Raw genomic sequence first — 6655 nt, 5'->3', positions numbered from 1 at the left:
GCTAGGGTGTGAAAGTTCTGTTTGTTTCTCCTTGATGAAAATCCGCCCCCTTGGTTCACTCTACTTCCCTGTAAGCCAACCGCCCTCCCCTCCCCGCTTCGATCGCTGCTTGAAGAGTCAATAAAATCATTGTTGTTTCAAATTCATGCATTCTTTATTACTTCATCATACAAAGGGGGGATAACTGCCAAGGTAGCCCAGGAGGGGTGGGGAAGGAGGGAAGGACAAGGCCACACTGCACTTCAAAACTTACTGAATGCCAGCTTTCTGTTGCTTGGGCAGTCCTCTGGGGTGGAGTGGTTGGGTGCCTGGAGGCCCCCCCACCACGTTCTTGGGCGTCTGGGTGAGGAGGCAATGGAACTTGGGGAGGAGGGCAGTTGGTTACACAGGGGCTGCAGCGGTAGTCTGTGCTCCTGCTGCCTTTCCTGCAGCTCAACCATACGCCGGAGCATATCAGTTTGATCCTCCAGTAGCCTCAGCATTACATCCTGCCTCCTCTCATCACGCTGACGCCACCTATCAGCTTGCTCCCTCCACCTGTCCTCACGTTCATTTTGTGCTTTCCTGCCCTCTGACATTGTCTGCCTCCACGCATTCTTTACAAGGTCGCATTTTGCCTCTTATATTGAGGGCCTGCCGGTTTGGTGTGGGAGATCACACACGCAGGGCTGGCGGGCAACAGAATTCGGCTTGCAGGCAGCCATGGTAAGCCACAGTCTTTTGGCTTCTTTAACTTTCATAACATGTGGGAATGGTTTCAAATAGCAGAGCCCTCATTTCCCATACCAAGCACCCGTTGGGTTGGCCATTTAAAAGGAGGGGCTGCGGTTTTCGGGTTAACATGCAGCACAAACCCAACTAAAACACACACACACTCAATTCTCTGGGATGATCGCTTCACCCCTCCCCACACCGTGTGGGTAACAGCGGGGATGATTTCTGTTCAGCCACAGGAAAACAGCCCAGCCGGAATGGCCACCTCTGAATGTCCCCTTAATAAAATTCTCCTATTTCAACCAGGTGACCATGAATGATATCACTCTCCTGAGGATAACACAGAGAGATAAAGAGGATTTCCGCACCATCCCCATACACGTTAACAGACTTTTCCAATAGCTGTTCTGGCCGTGAATGCATCCCAAGTCTTCAGGGCAAATTAATCATTAAACACACTTGCTTTTAAACCAGGTCCCTTCTCTGCCTTTAAGGTCCGGGAGCCCGGGTTGGGAGGGTACTGGCTCCAGGGTGATAAACAGTTCCTGGCTGTCGGGGAAAACAGTTTCTCCGCTTGCTTGCTGTGCGCTATCTTCAACCTCCTCCTGCACATCTTCCTCATCCCCAAAATCCGCATCCCTGTTGCATGAGAATCCATTGACGGAGTCCACGCACAGGGGTGGGGTAGTTGTAGGGGCACCCCCTAGAATGGCATGCATCTCATCATAAAAGCGGCATGTCTGGGGCTCTGACCCAGAGCGGCCGTTTGCCTCTCTGGTTCTTTGGTAGGCTTGCCTGAGCTCCTTAAATTTCATGCGGCGCTGCTGTGGGTCCCTGTTATAGCCTCTGTCCTTCATGCCCTTGGAGATTTTTTCAAATATTTGGGCATTTCGTCTTTTGGAATGGAGTTCAGATAGCACGGATTCCTCTCCCCATATAGCGATCAGATCCAGTACCTCCCGTTCGGTCCATGCTGGAGCTCTTTTGCGATTCTGGGACTGCATGGTCACCTGAGCTGATAAGCTCGCCATGCTGGCCAAACAGGAAATGAAATTCAAAACTTCTCGGGGCTTTTCCTGTCTATCCAGCCAGTGCATCTGAGTTGAGAGTGCTGTCCAGAGTGGTCACAATGGAGCATCGACCTAGCAAGGTCGATTTCAACACTAATCCCCTCGTCTGGGAGGAGTACAGAAGTTGATTTTAAGAGCCCTTTAAGTCAACAAAAATGGCTTCGTCGTGTGGACGGGTGCAGGCTTAAATCGATCTAACGCTGCTAAATTCGACCTAAACTCGTAGTGTAGACCAGGGCTAAGAGAGATTGAACCAATAACTTGAACCAATTGCTTTTGATATTCTAAACTTGTCCATTCAAACTGCAGGAACCACACTCATCGAAGTGCCTTAAAGACAAGCGCATCCTTGGAGGTGTGAGGAACCTGCTCGGTACTAAAGAACTGAGAGTTAATCATAAGTCAGTGTAATAAGAAATCTTGGTAATTACATCGTTCCTTGGTGTAACTGCTGAGCCTCGGCCCTAGTCTGTGCTAATTGCTGGTCAGACTGTATTGTGTGTCGTACACACCTAGACCAGTGGTTGTGTCTACACTTGCGTGGTGAACGATCTGTCGATTGCATACTGACATGGCTCTGGGTGAATTAACTGTAGGTTGGTTAAGAATAACCCAGTGTCCTGGTTTGAGAAATCCTGTTCAAGTTAACCGCTGCCCTGAAAAGAAGCTAGCATTCAGTCTGTAAGCTAACGCTGCCCGGACTCCGTCGAAGGGGTATTGCCTATCACACTTACCCTACCAGCATGCCTCGTCTCTTAGATTTCAGCTTTAAAATCTAACTGGCTCCTCAGCAAAGACAGAAAAATTGACGCCCTTTCTCGCTTACCCTGCCCCACCCCGCGGGGACTCAGGCACCCGGCCGGGCTGTGGGCAGGCACAGGGATCCCCCATTTTGCCAGGATTCAGGCAAAAACCAGGGACCTCTCTGAACCCTCTCCCCCTGCTCGCCCTATGGGAGCCCTGGCAAAGAGGAAGGGCCGGGGCAGAATAAGGGGGGCCACCCCGGGCCTCCTGCCCCCCTGCAACCTCCACCCCGCCTCTCTCTCTCAGTGCCCCAGACCATGAGCTCTTGTCCCCTCTCCTCTGCCTGGGGGCCAACAAGGGAGATTCAGCCAGTGCTCTCCCTGCGGGGGGCACCTCCATGGGGCACCTCTTGTGAGGCCAGACAGACTCACTACACCTAATACACTGTTGTCATGATCTGTAGCTAAAAGGTGGCATGTGAGACATCACTGGAAAACTAATACCTCACCACTTGTTAAACTCTTGTGTGAGGGGTGCGCGGGCTGTGTACAATGTGATCGAATTATGGTCTAATGGTTTTGGCAAGCAGTGCTCAAGGCCAGTCTGCCTAGACCAGTGGTTCTCAACCTATTTATCATTGTGGGTCACAGGTTGAGAACCACAGTGCGCCCCCAAACCTCCCACAGTCCCCTATGCCCAGCACCCCTGGCCCAGAGACTACTCCACAGAGCGGGGTCTAAAACCTGGGAGTGCTGCGGCACCCCCACAAACCCCTAGTTCCCAGCACCCCCCCTCCCTACAAATCTGCCCAGAGACCCACTCTCCTTCACCCTCCCCCCCACACTGTGGCACTCACCAGCCCCCGGCTGGCAGAAGTGCTCCAGCAGGCTGCCAGCCGCTGTCTCCCCCTCAGCCAGCCCCACCCCCTTTCAGATCAGAGTGACAAATTTTGAATTTATTTAGCACACAGTTGGGCTGCAGGCAGGCCTAGACAATGAAGGGCTATTTGATTAGAAAGTAAGCAATGCTAGCAAGCTAAAGATAGTTAAGTGCAAAGCAGACTGTGAAGAACTTCAAAAAGATCTCTCAAAACTAAGGGATTGGGCAACAAAATGGCAAATGAAATTTAATGTGGATAAATGTAAAGTAATGCACATTGGAAAAAATAACCCCAACTATACATACAATATGATGGGGGCTAATTTAGCTACAACAAGTCAGGAAAAAGATCTTGGAGTCATCGTGGATAGTTCTTAATTAATAGGCAGCAGTTTTAAAACAAATAAAAGGAAGTTCTTCTTCACGCAGCGCACAGTCAACCTGTGGAACTCCTTACCTGAGGAGGTTGTGAAGGCTGGGACTATAACAGAGTTTAAAAGAGAACTGGATAAATTCATGGTGGTTAAGTCCATTAATGGCTATTAGCCAGGACGGGTAAGGAATGGTGTCCCTAGCCTCTGTCTGTCAGAGGATGGAGATGGATGGCAGGAGAGAGATCACTTGATCATTGCCTGTCAGGTTCACTCCCTCTGAGGCACCTGGCATTGGCCACTGTTGGTAGCCAGGATACTGGGCTAGATGGACCTTTGGTCTGACCTGGTACGGCCTTTCTTATGTTCTTATGTTCTTTAAGCTAACAAGCAGGGTAGAGGACAGTGTGGGCTACAAAGACAGGGTGTCTGAACCTGACATGATAAGCAATCGAATCAACTGATTGTATCCAACGTTACTGTGGTAGAAAAGTGTATCGAGGAAGGACATTTATGAAAGCTAATGACAGGCTGGTAATTAAAATCATTGTGAAATGTCTGTATTAGCACCATATGAGGCATCATGGATACTCACTGTTATGATGCTTTACAGTCTGTGATTAGAAGTTGTTTAAACCAGGCAGGTCAGGAGAGTTGCTAAACAGGTTCTCCCCCAGCCAGGAGGGAAGACAGTCTGTCTGCAGTGAAACTAAGCAAGGTGTCAGCAAAATGGGAGCCAATTTAGATACAAAGCAGCAGGGTCCTTCAGCCAAGGAGGTTGAAGTCTCTGGGAACTGATAATATAGGAAAAGCTCTTTCACCTAGAAAGACAAGAGAAACCGGCCCCTTGCACTGCGGTGGAAGGTCCTGATGGAGAGTCAGCCATGGCTGGAAAGAAATCTACCTTGGACCAAGAGTGATGCTTGTTGAGTTAAGGCTGATCCACTAGACAGTGTATTTTCACTGTCTGTCCATTGATAACCCTTTGTAGCTTTATTCCGTCTCCTATGTGCTTCTGTTAATACATTTGTTTTAGTTTGACAGGAAACCAGCTCAGTGCTGTGCTTGAAGGGAAGGGCAGAGTCGTAAAGTTACTAAGCTGTAATGTGCTGAGACTGTCCTCTCCAGCGGAGTCCTGAGTCCACCATCCCCACCCCCTGCCGGGGGAATCCATCCCATGGCAGAGCCGCTCTCTCGCTGGGCTCCCAGGCGCATTAAACCTGCAGTCACAAGTCAATACAAAAACGCAATTGCATCCAGGAACAAAACATCAACAAACTGGGATCTGGGGACTACTGCTGGAGGTTGGTACCTGCAGCCTGGGGAATTTTAGGTTAATTCTCTTCGTTCTCCAGGCTTCCCTGCTTCTTTCGACAGGCATTCCCTACTGCAGGTGTCTTCATGGGGAAGGGCTCCCAGCAACCTTTGACTCTCCCTCTGGCCTCGTCACGGGGTGCTGCAGGGCCCATTCTTCCCCTGGCATCTCCCCCACTCTGTCTGTTTGGGCCTTGAGGGGCTGAGCCAGGATGAAGCCAACAGATTCTACAGAATTTGCTTTAAAACAATCTATAGAATGGAGCAGTGATTGTGTGACCCTTCTGCCAGCAGCAACCAGGGCCGGGTTCAATATCTAGGGGTTCCTTTCCATCGATACAACACAAAACCAGCTCGAGCCCCCATCCAGTGACCTGGGACAATTACACACCACCCTGGGTGCTTCTGTGAGGCCATACTTCCCCTCTCACAAGCACAGAGTCTGAGTGTAGAAAAGAAACTTTTACTAACAGGAGGGAAGTAACTCGGCATTAATTTGGGGAAACACCGCAAACAGGGCTCATAAACATAAACCATGAGCAAAAGACCCACCCTCAAATAAGTTGGGCAGTGTCCTTTTCCCCTCAGATTCTTAAATCCAGAAACCCAAAAGTTCCTTTCACATGCCCATCCCCTCTCTGCACCCCACTCCCAGTCGCTGTCCTTGGCTGGTGCAGCCCCAGAGTTCAGAGGTGCATCTGCAGAGTTCACCTCCCCCCGGGTGGAGGGGGGTAAAAAGGCACCTTACACGCTCGGCTGCTTGGGCACTCGCTCACCGCACCTCTCTGCCAGCCGCCCTGCTGGCCGCTCGTTCGCCAGCTGCCTGCCAGTCACCTGCCTTTCGGCTGTGACTTCTGCACATCAGTTTCTTCATAATTTTCAGCTCTTTTCAGGCTGAGCAGAGACACAGTCCAACCACAGCTGATTCCAGCTCTGATGGAGCATTTAAAATAGCAGAGGCTCCTAATGAAACCTATTTAACTCTTTCTTTGAACAGTGGGGGGGGGACAGGTTAAACCAGTCAAGGGAGAACACTTGGGGACGGCTCCACACCTTCTGGCTGAGACACCTGTCCTCTCCCCTCTTACTCTCACACAGCTCTGGCATTCAAGCCCCTGGCTTAACGAGGTCCCTTTAGCTGAGGTGACCCCCTCATTTGGGACAGGTAAAGCACAGTCCTGGTCCCCTTTATTCATGCAATAAAGACGACAACACTGATAACATTTCACTACCTACCCCTGCAGTCAGTGCTAAAGTGATTTGTAACCCAGCACCAGCCGAAGTGGATCACTCTGAGCAACACCGCTCTAGCTGCTGGATATCTTGGCAGAGTGGGTGTGTTCATGTCAATACAGTTTGCTCCGGAAGTCTCTCCCCCTTCTAGCTAGTTCATTTAGACCCTTACAATTGTGATGACTTTTCTATGCTTCTGAACCGTCCTGCAGGCTTCTGCCACAGGAGTAAAATTCTGTCGGAAACTCGGCTGAGCGGGGAAAGTCCGACACTATTTTTGTAGGATTCCCCCCGGGAGACGTGTCTTCCTGTCTGCTCCTTTCTTTGGAT

Source organism: Trachemys scripta, chromosome 12 (genome assembly GCF_013100865.1).
Source record: "Trachemys scripta elegans isolate TJP31775 chromosome 12, CAS_Tse_1.0, whole genome shotgun sequence".
Taxonomy (NCBI): domain Eukaryota; kingdom Metazoa; phylum Chordata; order Testudines; family Emydidae; genus Trachemys; species Trachemys scripta.
Note: the sequence above shows the minus strand (reverse complement) of the source record.